Here is a 15905-nt window from a genome sequence, read left to right as displayed (position 1 = left end):
TTCTGAGAGTACCGCTCTAGGCTGGATTCTGGATTAAAACATGAAATTGCTTATCTGATTCATTTAACATAGCCTATTTAATTCATATTTATGCATTTGAATCGAGCCACCTATTTAGCCAAATCATCAAAACGTACTAAATTTAAGCGTCTATGATAATAAGTTCACTTGTTTGAATACGGAGATTTCTACTTCGTTTTCCTCAAGGGAATCTAATTTGGATCATATTACGGAAACAGCTAAGCAAAGGAGAATTGTAAGCCATGTGGTCTCGTGAATATTGAGAGAGTAATGTTGACTTATGATCACTTGTATATTTATAGGTCAGTTTTCTTTGAACAGTGACAAAGCTAGGAAAGGTAAAAGTCCTCAATAGGTCGTTTGCTTGCATGTTATAAATTTTGGATTATTGAGAACAATAAGAACTTCATATTTAGGTCCCCCACATTCTAGGTTGCCACGTATATAATATGTATACTATATATATCAAGATGAAGTGCAAAAGATGAGACAAAGAAACGTGAACATTGGAATTGGCCTCTCACAAGATAAGTGAAAATAACTAGACCAAAAAACAAAAATAAATAATGGAACTATCATCATTCATCATTCATCACCAAGCTCTATTTGATTTTGAAGGTACAATACACCCCGCACTTGTGATAACATGTTTTGAACGTTAAAAAAAGAAAGGGTTTAAGTTACATATAATATAAACTCACAGAGCAATAAAGTTAGTTATCATTTTGATAAGGTTACCAACCAGGGATTGATGTAGGCTTGAACATATAAGTTTTGTAGAATACTGTAATTTTGACTCAGACTCTATATACGTGCTAAAACATTCACTGTATAAATATATATATGCACAAGAAATACAGTTAGAACTCAGTTTCTAAAACTTTAGAATGCATCGTCCTAGAATCAAGAACAATAAAGTTTAAGTCCTAATAGATCCACCTAAGTTACCAACTGATGTTTAATTTAAAATGGAGATTCACAAACCTCGCCAACTTATAGGACTCATCTACTTATCCGACTATAGGATTTTATCTCCTATACATGTATTTATTATTTTTCTATTTATCTTAGACTACGATGTATATAAATATACCCATTGTATTGATTTATATTTACACAAACATCTATAAATTATTTTAGACCATAAGTTAGTATTTCTTTCTTACACTCTGTATCAAGTCAAACTAAATCATATAAATCTGTGAACGGAGGGAGTACTTATTATACCATCATGAAAAAAACTGAAGTCCTTTGCTTGATGAACACATATTTGTTGAGGAATAGATTATCATGTTAATTGGGGACTGAAAAAAATATGGCTAGGAGACAAAAAAAATAAAAATAAATATATATATTAAAACAAGGCAATAATAAGTGTGAGTTATGTTGTGGGTGATAAAACATAAAAATCGTACAGAAAGTAAAGGACAATGGGATATATAGGGATAATCCCACGAGGGGGTAACATGCATTTTGCTCCAGTACTTCACCAGCTTCTCGTTTTTTCTACTTGCTACTGTCTCAGTCGGACTTTTGAGGCCGACATTGACATCCATTTATATAACTATATATATATAACACATTATACATTATGGAATTTAAACCCCACAATTGCTAAGTTTCTTAATCTCTTATAGTGGCCATGAAGTCACCGGATCACATGCTGCCTCGACCCTCTTTTTCACACTAAATACATAATTCAAAAAGATTGGATGTTGATCTTTCACATATATATGTATGACCTATCGTACTCAACAACAATTTACAATTATCCCTCAATTTTAAGTGCGTTGTATATATTATGTATTGAGTATGGTTTTACGTTGATTATGTTCAGCTTAATTAATACGTCCAATCATGTTCTTTATTCTATCAAGTTTGAGACCTAGCTAGCTATAATGTGAGCAAGTTCATTTAGTTATCTTTCATTTTTGAGACAGGAATAATTAAAGAAATTGAAAAACAAAAAGAAAAGGAAAAAAATTGAGGGAGCAAAAAGAACAAGTGTACAAATATAAAAGCAAAGAGGGGAAGAAACAAGAAGAAAGACAAATTGCATAGCATAGGCATCTCTCTCGTTCAATTACAAATTTAAATGGGGACCCTATTTACACATGGGGTGGGGTGCACTTAATATTTTCTCTTCTTCGAGTTTTAGCCCTTGCGCTTATGTATTTTTTTTATAGCAAATTCATGAGTGGAGCCAACCAAAAGCTACAAGAAATGATTCTTTTGCAATATGTTGGTTGGAGGCACACATTTTGGGGCAAGCTTGTACCTTCTCTTGATCATGATCATGATCAATCCCAACCCCTTTTTTTATAATCAATTCTTATGATTAAAATTGATTTTACATGTCCATCATCTCAATTTCAGTGTGCCGGCCAGATAAAAAAGGTGATATAGCAACTAGCTAGATCTAATATTCAAATTATTGGTCGATATGATCATCATTAGTACAACTACTCAAGTGTAAATGGGAACATTATATTATTGAAATTGGTTATAGAAGTTTGACAAACTAAAGAACACTACAAAGAAAAGCAGTGCAAAACGTGATGTTGTTTATTTGGACATCCTAGGCTAGGGGTCCATAATCGATCCCTTCACTCAAATCGATGAATATTTTGTGTACAACTTCAAAGATGATGCATTTATAACTCTCCTTTTTGTCACTTGACATTTCTCTCTTGCAATGATTTTTTATCAATACTAGTTTGAGTTGGAAACTAGGCCGGAAGATACAAGTGGTGGAAGTCCCTGGAAATGTACTATATTCACCAATGTAATGAGCCTACATACAGTGATATTGTGATGCATAAAACAATAACTAATTTCGATTTTTGATGCAGATTCTTACTTCAAATTTTTTAGAAAAAAAATTTCATATTTAAAAACGACATACAAAATCAATATGAATCACAATAATTAACAGTTAAAAATATTAAAATGTGCTTGCAAAAACGCGATTAGAAAAATATTTAATACTCTCCAAATAATAATTTGACATTCGGTGGTCGAGCCGTTGAGAGGACCGACAATTTTGATATGTGAAGGATGTAAAGAGATCATAAGAAACTTCAAGGTCTAATTTGCAATTTTAAAGAATATAAAAAGGTCGATTTGTTTAATCCGTTCAATTAATTCTGACAAGATAGTAAATAGAGTCACCTCCACCCCATTCTCCCTCCTCTTTTTTTTTTTTTAAAAAAAATTATTTGGAAGTTTTCAATGAATAAGTGTAAATGCACTGCTATAATAACCTACAGAATTTTGAGTGCAATAGGAAATTTAAACTAACCTTTCGATAGAGCTGCAATGAAAGTGTCAAAAGTATAGATTGGGCTGAAATACGCTAACAAACGGGTCATAATATTTCAATCTAAATTTTATTAAAATTTAATTATTTTTATAATTTATTAAGTATCTAATAAAACCTTTTTTTATAGTATTGTGATGTATTATAACATACAAAAAATAAAATTATTTTGATAAAAATTTTCATATATCATTTTGGACTACATATCATCTCAACTTTTTATATAACCTGAATTCAGCGTATCAAAATATGCTAAGTTAATAAATGATAAAATGTGAACTTTAAGAGCTCAAAACTCCATTACAAAGCTAGAGAGGAAACATAGAAGGAAACAGAAGAGAAGAGCTAAGAATATTATTGATCAATCCAAGCTTGAATGAGCTATACATGAGGCTTTATAGCCAAGGATTACAAAATATCTTCTTCAACAAACTAACTAACAACTAATCAAGCTGGACACGTGCACTGTGCAGTGTAACTAACTTAACTGTGCAGTGTAACTAACCAATGTAACTTACTTACAGAATTACAAATGCATACAATATATTTGAATAATAAATAGATGGCCAACAAGCTTATTCTACGGTCATACTTTTTAAGGGATAAAATCGCTGCTAATAACAAATCTAAGTTTCCACTTTATTTTTATCTCAAGATTAGACAATTTTCCTTTTCAAAATGAGAGGAGGCCATATAAAACATGGCCACCGTACCCAGAGAATACCTATCGTCCACGCGCAGAGTTGGGGGGGGGGGGGGGGGTTAACATGAATGAATGAATTTCTCTCCTTTTTTTTTCTTTAAGTGTGATTAGTCGAATTAAGGATCCATTTATAAAGAATGTGTTGTTTTTAATTATATAATTTTCCTCACATCAAGGAAGTAATCGGTCATCAAACGTGACTATTCAAAACAATCAAATAAAACGAACATACATGTAATTTTAAGGATGATACATAGATACTTACAGGCGATAGTTTAATTAGGCACGTTTGACTCAAAACTTTTGTTATTACATAGATATATTAGACACTTTAAAATATGGCACCTACTTTAATTGATTATATGTCATCAGCCTAATGCAATAAGCCATAAAATCTCAAACATGTTCCAGTTAAGGCTAATACGTATATTTAGAAAAGTTAATCTTTTTAATTAATTAACACATCCATGTTATGAACATTGAGAACATGCACAAAAAATATCTTAAACAAAAATATTTTATCATATATCATTTTAAGTGTCTAAATTAAATTTGTAGACAATTAAAAAGGCTGTCGATACATTTAGCCAAATAAAAGCAATAGGAGTTTATAATTCCAACAACATATTTCATGCATGCTGCAAATTGAAAGAAACGTGTATAGTTGGACCATTTAAAGAGGTAATCTACTTTAGGTAAAGGATAAGAGAAAGTAATTAGATGGGTAAAGAGTGAAATTGAGTTGAAATATAATACTAAGATGGAAAGTGGAAGTAGATTCTTTCAGACAATGGTGTGGCCAGAGTTAGTAGAACCAGAAAGGTGACCACAGTTAATACGGTTTCAGTGCTGTGCTAGTCAAAATTACTTAAATAGCTTCTGCTTTCCAAAAAAGTGTCTACTATTCACTCCATGCATTTCATATTATTTGATTAGTGTTAAAAATAGTATGTTTGAATTAGTTTATTTAAAACAATTTATAAGTTAAAATCAGTTTATAAGTTTCAAAAAAATAAGTTGGGGTAGTTGATTTGGGCTTATAAGCTGAAAACAACTTATAAGTTAGTTTTAAATAAGTTAAGCCAAACAGACTCAATTTTTTTTGATTTTTTTAAGCACAAAATACCTTTAAGTTGGCAGCCAAAAGTCAAAAAACAGCTTAGCCAATTCTAACGGGTTAAATAGGACGAATAGAGTTTTTATTGATTTTTCTCAATTACTTCAATATTTATTACTTTATATTTTGAATCTCTCAGTGAACTAATAAAATACTAGGTTTGAGCTTATAGTTTTGAAATTCTTATATGTTTTAATGCTCGAAATCTTAAAAATTAAATTTATAGAGTTTAGATGTGTTTTAACTATTAAGTGGATTAAAAATATGGAGTAGTTATTGTGATTGAAAAAGTAGTGGTATATAAGAACTGGTCCAAAGATAGTGGTGCAGGGGTACAAGATTTACTGCTCGTGAATTGGAAGGACGGTTGACGAAAATTGAGCAAAGGAACATAAAAGAGCACGAGGGATGGGGGCAGGCTGGGATGGCAGAATTAAGTAGTGAATGCATGGGTCGTCCATCAGCTGTAAATACTCTTTTAGCAATGGTAAAAGTGAAAAATGAAAAAGAGTTGCAGGCTATAAGGGCATAGTAGTAGGAGGAAGTGGACCATCTATGAATAAGATAGCTTGGGGAAAGTGAAAAGGACTGTTTGCTAAACTTAGCAATCTTTCTTGGTTTCTGCCCTTTTCAACTTTCATTTATTTCTCAACAGAGAGATTAAAGCACACACAACTCAACACATATCACAATTCCAATTTAATTTAGTAAAAGGAAAGGTCCTATTTGCCCCCAACTTTGACAAAATGGTTCAAATTTCTGTTAGTTAATAGTTACGTCAAATGTGTCATGTTATTATAATATACTTTTCTTGACTAAGGATGGAAGCTTTGCGGCAAATGAACATTATTTTAACAAGGAAAAAGGGTCCAAAATTCCCCTTGAATTTTGAAGAAAAGGGCCGCAGTTTCTATGACAATAACATGTTTTTTCTACACTCAAAACTTTCAATTAAAATGTCTTTATTGCTCAAACAATGAACAATTGTCACCAATTATCGTGACAGTCCAAGTGGGATTTTAGTGGTTGAGGTTCGGTAGTCATACAACAGAGGTAAAATTGTTATAGAGAAAATTTAAAAAATGAAGATATATATAAAAGAGAATGTTTGAACGAGGTGGGCTTTATATATGTAAAATTTCCATGTTCTTTTTGCGAGTTCGTGGGGTGATTTGATGGTGAAGTAACAATTGTTCTCAAATTATTTATTTTTTTAAAAAAAGGGACTAAATTAAAGCGACAGTGAATACTAGTTGAGAAAAATGAAATCTTCATAATTTTGCAGTGAGGACCTTAACCGAGATACTCTCTCCACTTCATTTCGAAAAATTTAAAGACAAATTCGGTCATTTTCTCTTGTAAACAGGTTGAAAAGTTTTCATCACTAATAAGAGTATAATTGGACAATCTTGTAGTGATAAAGGTATATTTAACTCAATTATTAAAATAAGTAAATTTGAATTATTTCATAAAGTTCAAAATCAATCAGAGTTTAATTGAATCTCCTTTATTTGAAAACTTATATTGTACATATGAGATGCATGTCTGCATACCATCAAATGTGATATTTGTAGGTTTTAATTTAAATTATCTTTTCTAATTTCCTACTTTACTATTGATTTTGTGCACCATATCGTGAATTTAAATTATATAATATGATAGGGATACAGGGATTGTGACTTATGTGAAAATATGGAAGCAAGCAAACGAAAAATTAGTGAAAGGATAGGAACATTAAATGAAGAGAAGTATATAATATGTACTTAATTAATAAGGAAATAATAATTCCTACAAGGAATATAAAGAAGACAAAAATAGATCAAATCAAACGAATAAATCCAAGTGCACGTGGACTTGACCTCCCCACTCGTGTGGTCAATCATCAATCTACTGCCACCCTCCATTCCTTCTTATGATAGAGACCTTACCATTTTTTTAAATTATTTTTTCATTTTGCTGAAAGAGAAATCCAATATTCCAATTAATTAATTATATATTCTGTCAATCAATCTATTAAAACAAATAATAATAAGGAAGAGATGCTATCAATGTGTTGCTGGAAATCTAGAATCAATCATCCTTGTATAACTAATTAATAAAAACATAATTTCGCCTTCACTTTTTGGCATCATCTCTTGCTTGGATTAAGCTAATCACTCATCATAAAACACAAAAGTGAAAACAAAACTTATATATTTCTTGGACGAAACGCTTAAAAATATTAATTTGAAAAATATAGCATGAATTAAGTTGAACTGCTCAATATTTTGATTTTATCAAGAATTTATGAAAATTGTTTATAATTAATGATGTCAAACTGTTTATATGTGAGAAACTGCATGTGCTTACTCCGTTGGGACAAGTTATCGTATGTGCTTCTTCGAAAATATTCGAGCACTGTTTTCCATTAAAAATGTGTTTGGATATTTGTTATTTTTAAAAAATATATTTTTCATTTTAGAAAATTCAGAAAGAAGAATTTCACAACTGTTTGTACAAGTAAAATCATTAATTACATGTTTTTTATTAAATTATTTAAAATAATAACTTAGACCTCATCTTGAATTGTTCTCATTTTGTTCCTTTTTGGGTTTAGGGCTCACAACATTAACTGGGCGAAATTAGCGACGCAGAAAAGGTGATCCCTGATTAAGATGTTTGACAAAAAGCATGTCATAAACCAACGAGGTAGAGCGTGTACAGTATACACTGTGCATTGTTGCATTAAAAGACAAATTTACCCAAATCTCAAATGACCAAAAACCCGTTGGTTAGTTAAGTCATTAGACAAAACAAACAACGATATGTCGTCTCATAATTAAGGAAGAGTTTCAAAGGTATAGAAAATGCGCAAATCTTACTCTTATTTATTTGAGTTAGAATTGTTATTCTTGATATACCCCGATTCAAGAAAGTTACGTAACATAACTTCGAAATAAATTTTGAAATTTTTGAGGCGATATTTGTTATAACTTTTAATTTGGAAGTAGTAATTTTGGAATTGCATATATTGGGGTAAAAATTTTATACCATAGTTCTACATGGGATAACAATACTTGTATTACGTACTACTACATAAAAGAAATAATAAATTGATAGATTTGTAATTTTCCCCAAGCTTTTCTTCCATTTTTCTTTTAAAGAAAAACCAAGGTTAAAACAAGAAATAAAAATGTATTTCAATTTATCAATTTAACTCAAAACATATTAAATTACACTGCATATGCCCATTTTCATATAATAAACCAAACATCTATCAATAAAATAAATTCACAAAATAATTATATTATTATTTTATTTAATCTTGTATTATAATTTTAAAATAATTTATTTCCAACTAAATAACCCTTTAAAAAAAAGAAGGGAGAATAAGAATAAGATGAGATAGCTGTACAGGATGGAAAGCGTAGTAGGAATTCAAATATTGATGACCTGGTCTTTACTAGGATATATCTAGAAACACCTTTCTCCATAATAATTGAAATCGATGATCACCATTGAAATATTTATTTTATAAATATATGTAAAGTATCTACGTATATTAACTTTATTAGGAATTTAACAAACGTAAGATAAAAAATGGTTTTTTAATAAATAAATTCACCTAGTGTGTAAATAATTTATCATTAGTCATCTGTCACTCTGCATATCGTAATTTGGGACTTCAACCCCCCCCATCTCTCCGAATGCTTAATACTTAATATTTAGAGTGTGGATAATTTAAAGTAGGTGCTCAATATTAAAAATAATGAGCTGAGATTAGTTTGACTATGATACCATGTCATAAAAATAAATTTTAAACCTTATTCAATTTTGAAAAACTATCTTACGAGAAAAGGACTGCTTAAAATTCATATAATTATGAGATCAATGATTGCATTTGTCCCATCAATATGGGACTCCAACAAGAATTGTTCAGGGCTGTATTTCTAAGAATTCACCATTCTTAAAAGGATGAAGAAGTTGAATTGAACTTAGCTCTTGAATTGATTGGAGTCTATTTGCACTAGTTTTGAACCAAAAATTATATCTTCAAGCGAGGTAGATTATTATATTATTTTTTAATTTACTCATTCAGTTAACGCGAAGTATAGAAAAAATTGAGCACAAACAAATAATTCTAGGTTTTTTGGATTAACCTAGATTAGTCAGATTATTTAAATTAGTATCACCTATTTAATTAAAGTATCACATATATTTTTTTTATAAGAAGAAATATTTCTAACCAAAAAACTTGCGCGCAACAAGAGCCTAATAAATGAAAAAAATTAGATTCTTTTTAACCCCCCAAAATTAATACTTTTAAAGATGATTGAAGTCCAATAATTGAAGAAAGGTAAATTTAAATCGTTATTATGAATATACAGGTTAGAGATACTTTTTGAGGTTTTCAATATTTAGAAGTTTCACTACTCAAATAGTTATGTTTTTTATCATTAGACTTTTGGTTGGAACAAAAATACATAATGCAATAATTGACAAGTCCAAATAATGGTAGGGAGAGAATGAAATTGGAAGGATATGTATGTGGGGGGTATGGGAAGCAAGTGAGTGAAGCAAAAAGCACAAACGAACAAAAGATGAGCCCCTCCCCGTGCGTGCAACTCTGGACTTCCAATCAATGCACAATAAATACATCACTCCTTTAATGAAATGAGCACGACATATACCTATCGAATTAAAGTTTAAAATTTATAAATTTTTTTAATTTAATATTATTCTAAATGTAATAATTAAATTTATAAGTAACTATTTTTTTAATTTTAATAAAAAATATTAAATTAACATGAATCTGTATTCAAACTTCTAGATCAGCTAGACATTAATTCTTTTCCTCAACAGTCGAACATCCAAAAATAAAATAAAAAAGAATCCACCCGTGCGGAGGGTCCTCTCTCTCTCTCTAACAAATGAACCTTTTGCAGGGCTAATGAATGCCATCTTTTTTTATGCCTTTCTTTTTCTCTGCACTTTTAATTTCTATCCTTCACACATCCCTATCTTCTCTTAATATTAGGCCCCCTTCTCTCTATTAATACTACTACTCTTTTGCTTATCAATTTTTAGACTTGTTTCCTTTTTTTCCCTCTTATCCTCTGTCGGCAATTAATTATTTCTTTTTCCTTTTATTATTGGCCGACACGCAGCCAATTTGACAGCAAATTAAATTGGAAGTAAAATTGAGATATGTTGGCTCAGCTCAGTCTGGATAATGCCTAGAAGCAATTCCTTCAAAAATCCAAATGTTTGAGTATTTTAATAATGATTGTTGTAGTCAGCACAAAAAAAAAGAATAACTTATTATTGACCTCTTAGTACCATGTCTTACTATATTGGAATTCATGTCTGAAAAATATTATTTACACATATTTAGTTTTAACAAATAGAATTTAAATATAATATACTTCTATCTTTATGAGATTAAAAATTTATTTTTAATAAACTCTCGATTCAAAAAATGTGAAATCAACATATTTAGTTGTGAGAATAAATAAATAAACTGAACAAACTACTTGCTTTGTGAATCTACAAAACGCTGTTGTCACTACAAGAAAAGAAAAAGGAAGGGAAATAAATTAAAACAAACAAAGGGGGCAGGAAATCAACGGGAAGGAATAAGAGGTTTTTTCTCCGTGCCGTTTTTGTCGAATAACGACGCTGACACTGCATGACAAAAACTAACAAACACAAGAAGCAAACTCTGATTAAAATTTGACTTTTATTAAAAAGATAAGTGATTAAAAGTCGTGTCAAGTGAAATTAAATACTCTCATACTTAACAAAATTAAATTAAATATTATCACTGTTACAAGAAAAAAGTTGCAAAAGTAATTATCAGGTTTGATACGTATTTGTTATTTGTTTTAAATGAATTTAAGCTTTGTATGTTAGAATTCCTCTAAAATTTTACAAAGTCAATGGAATTCAAAGTTCAACAATTAATTTGAATTTCTTACCAGACCAAAAAAAATTATTTTGTAGAAAGCAAATAAGAGAGATAAAGATAGAATTTTAACAAACAAAAACCATTTCTCATAAAAGAATCTTTTAAATTCAAAAACAATAAAACCGTTTTACATGAAAAATAAAATTATTATATTAAAACTACATATTTACTTTCACCCAAAAATTCAAAACAAATATTTTTATATTATATCAATACATTTATTTTGTAGAAAGCAAATAAAAGAGACAAAGATAGAATTTTAACAAACAAAAACCTTTTCTTATGAAAGAATCTTTTAAATTCAAAAACAATAAAACCGTTTTACATGAAAAATAAAAATATACTATTAAAACTCCATATTTAATTTCACCCAAAAATTCAAAACAAATATTTTTATATCATATCAATACAAACATATTATACACTGATTATATACGGCATATGTATACACATTGATAGCGTTACTAGGTGAAATAATTTTCACTTTTTTGGGGGGTGGGTGGTTGTAGGGGGGTTGGGGTTGGGGGAGATCCCATCATATTGTCAAATCCCTATCCAAGGATCTCTCTAAAGATCTATACTTTTCTTCAAGTCCCCATCCCAATCGGCCTTTTCTGCCACACCAAGACAATCCATCAATTTTCTAGCACAAAGTCAAAAAAAATTTAGAGTAATTCTAGCTAGAAGATCAACATTGCCTGAAAAATAAAAATTTCATTTCACAAATTTGCATAAAATCTGTGTCCTTTTCCAATCCATAATAATAATTATTAATAATAATATATCCCACCTACTGATTAGACTAGTCGTTCATCTTCATGTTCATGTACGTTCGTGTGTACGGTCTCTCACGTCCTATCTACATTAGTATAAAGTACGTATTATTTTCATATGTTTTGTATGGCTTATTAGCTTCATGTTCCATTGGATAGCAAATCTCCACGTACACTTGCAATTAATAAATGGTTCATTTGCTTTTTGCAACACTAATGACGTGTAACAATCGATTTTAACCATTTAATGGAACATAATGAAACGATAATGACATGTAACAGATAAATTACAAAGTTGTTTCCACAAATGGTGCCACTTTTAGCTGTAAGAAAACCAAAGATTGAATCCAAGGAACTAGCAAGTTTGTTCTAGTTTTATTAATTCTATACTCAAGCCTTGATGCACACTCATCATCCACCGTACGCATTTATTTGAAGTACTAACATTAGACTACGAATGTCCGATGTTACGTTTATGAGTTTTGAATATTGTCGTTTAAATAACCTATAGCTCGTCTAAGTTATAAGATTTGCGATTATATATCTGATGAATTTTCTAATATAAATGCAAGGTCTAAGTAAAAACTACTAATTTTGGATACCTAATGATCTAGCCCCGCTTCTGTAATTGATAGAATACGACGTTCAAGGAAAAAAAGAAAGAACCTTGAAATTTATAATCATAGATATATCATGAGATTAATGGGGTTTTAAAAGCATTTCACGAAAATATTTTTCATATTTTTCTTAATACAAAATATTTTCCTGCAAAATAAGTGATTCCTTTAATTAAAAAATAAATGTTGTTTAAGAGGTAAATATTTGTTATCTCAATATTCGCATAGAATTTAGGCAAATATTAAGGTGATTAAAAAGTGGGGGTGGGCTGGTGGGTGGGAGGGGGGTAGAAAGGGGTGTGTGTTGGGACGGTGAGGGTTATGGGTTGAGGTGCTAAGGTGTAGTATTGGATATGGAATACTCCTTCCGTCCTAATTTAGTGTATTAGTACCATTTTTTAGTATATTCTAAAAAAAATGTCTTTTTTTATATTTCGTCAATTTTATAATTCAAATATTCTACGTAAGTTGAAGTCCACAAAATTTAAAGAACAATACACACATCTTAAATTTAAAATTATAAGATTTAAAAATCTCCTTTATATATTTTTTTAATTTTTTTTATGCCCAATCGAATGAAGGAAGAAGGTAATACAATTTATAAGACTTATTTTTTCTACCATTAACATAAAAAATATTTTTTTGATTTACAAGGAACTATGTTCGTAAAGAAAGGTAATACTTCTACGTTCACTGATTGAAAAAACGGACCAAGGAATAAGGATAGTGGGTAGCTAGGTCTCTAAGTTTGTTAAGAGTCAAAATGTCAAATGTATTACAAGTAGAATTGAGATACCCCTACCCTATAAGTAGATCAAAGGTGTAGGTAGAATCTCTATTTCACAAATTTAACAAGAACTTCTTTTAACTTGTCTTAGTTACTGGGTTTATAATTGCATATTTAATATTTTTTAAAAAATATTACAGTAGTATACGGTCTAAATTACAGCGTGGGTTCGTTCGGACCTGTAGTTAATAACATAATTATAATCCAGCTCCACTTCTATTTGATGGAATACACGTTTAAAAAAGAAAGACGTTTAAAATTTATGATCGTAAATAAGTCATGAGATTTTTACGATTCATCAATGGTGTGTTTGGCACGACGGAAAATATTTTTTAATTTTAAAATTATTTTCAATCAATATAAATGATTTTTTTAAATAAAAAAATTGATGTTTAAATTATATTTTTTTTAGTCCATGTCCTAGCTTTTCGGTTGAAATTGTTATTTATTTCTATTTAGTTGGCTTTATTTCATTCAACTTTAGAGCTATTCATATAGCTCAGTATGTTCAAATCACGTTGGTATTGTTCTCTTCTTTATTATTTTTATTATGACCTATTTGTTATTGTATTTATTTCGCATACATGATTAATTGAACACATCTTGTTACCTTCACAAGGTAGGAAATAAGGGTGCCTACACATCTTCTTCCCCAAATTTTATTTGTGGAATTACACTTAATGTGTTTTTATTGTTGTTGGTTTGAGTCACAATGTATAATTTAGACAAATATGATGATGTGGCGAGTAGCTAGGGACTTTGGAGTGTTTTATTTTTGGAGGGGTGGTGGTGGTGGAGGGTGAGGCATAGGGGTAGGGGTTGGAGTGCTCTTTTTAAGTTTGTTAAGAGTCAAATGTATTACCACTCCTAGTACAAGCAGATTTGAGATACCCCCACCCTAACCTAAAGGTGTAGGATGAGAAAATTGGTTTCCAAAAATCAAATTGATGATCCAACAATCCAAACGCACGTGTGCTGCATAAATCAGTCAAAGATAAAAGAAAGATTCATCGAGCAATGTGACAAAACATTCAACACATAGGTAACTGGATTTGACATAAAATACACAAAGTGCAATGCCTTCTATTGCTAGCCTCGTCAGCTTCTAACTCGTTTTCCTTTTAACTATTCATAAATAATAATATTCCAAATGTGAATAATATATCTTACAATAATACTCCTCTAATTTTTATTTTTTCTTCTTTCTAGTGGTTTTATTGAAGATGAAATGTGGAGCATTTTCCTACACATAAGAAGCAATAGTAATTATTTGTAAATCATTGCAATATATCGGACATCCTTAAATGTTTGATAATGGTGGTTTAGATTTGACACAAACGTGTGCATAAAGTATATATATTTTCCAATATATATATATAATGGTCAGAATCTGTCTTCTTTGATGTGATTAGAGTTGTGGAATTTTATCTCCTCATCTATAAGCATCCAATCTAATCATTTTTAGCGAATTATAACATAATTGCTTTGTCTCCACAGTGAAATGTCCAAAAAGATAAGATTATTATCAAAATCATCATAAAATCAGTAAGGGGTCGTTTTCTTTCTCGTTACAATTATGCTAATATTAATAATGTATAAGAATTAGTTATGTAGATATTAATAATATATGAAAGAGTGTAGTAATTGACATATTAGTATTGCATCTTATAATACTTAAAAGCTACCAAACATGATGTCAATTATGCTACCTTTAATACATAAATAATAATATTTCTAACGAGCAAACAAATGACCTGTAAATTTATTTGGGAAAACAGTGCACAAAAGTTCCAACGTTGCAAGAAATTAGTCTTTGTATGAATTCCAAGTACAGAGATTCAGACGACTACTACAGGATTCAGTCTAGGAATTTCAAACTTGCAGTTAGGATTGAACTGAAAAAAATTTAAACTCCTTAGCCCCACCATTCTCTGTGTGTGTGTGTCCACTTATATTCACATGGTAACCAAACAATGTGTCCTTTAGTGACTTAAGTAATTCCTTAGGGGCAGCAGATCTATTTGATGAACATAATTAAATACATGTGAACCACTTAGTCTTGAAATGCCTTTAATTTATTTACATTTTCTTTTACCCTCCAATAGGGTGGTGTGCATGTGCTACTTCGCTTAACACAACGTATAAAATTTTCATTAGTTAAAGTCCTTTTCATATTTCAAAAATATATACGTATACACATCAATACCCTAATGATTAAGGAAATAAAACAGATCATTCTTTTAAGTACTGCTGCTGAGTGCTGAATAGTTAGTTTTGTTTTCATCCGGTTTAACAATACACATGACCTCAAAAGGGATAAAAACAAAAAATTATTGACAGCCAAATTCTTGCTTTATTAAACAAATGGCTAATAAACAAAAAGGAATCGGTGATCAAATTTTTTAAAAATAAAATTGGAGGCCCTTCAGATCTTGACTAGCCATTTATAAGTCGTTTGCATGAAATACAAGTAGCACTAAAAGTTACTCTGCAGTAAAAGACATTGCCATTTATGAAGTTTTTGTTACCCGAGGCTCACAGTGACCTTTTTCCTTTGTAGAGCGTGGGGTTTTGACGTATTAGGCTTACCTCCCCCATCACAACTCTCTCTATATTTCTTT

The sequence above is a fragment of the Solanum dulcamara genome, chromosome 11, assembly GCF_947179165.1.
Source record: "Solanum dulcamara chromosome 11, daSolDulc1.2, whole genome shotgun sequence".
NCBI lineage: Eukaryota > Viridiplantae > Streptophyta > Magnoliopsida > Solanales > Solanaceae > Solanum > Solanum dulcamara.
The sequence above is the reverse complement of the archived record's forward strand: the minus strand, read 5'-3'. Positions refer to the sequence as shown.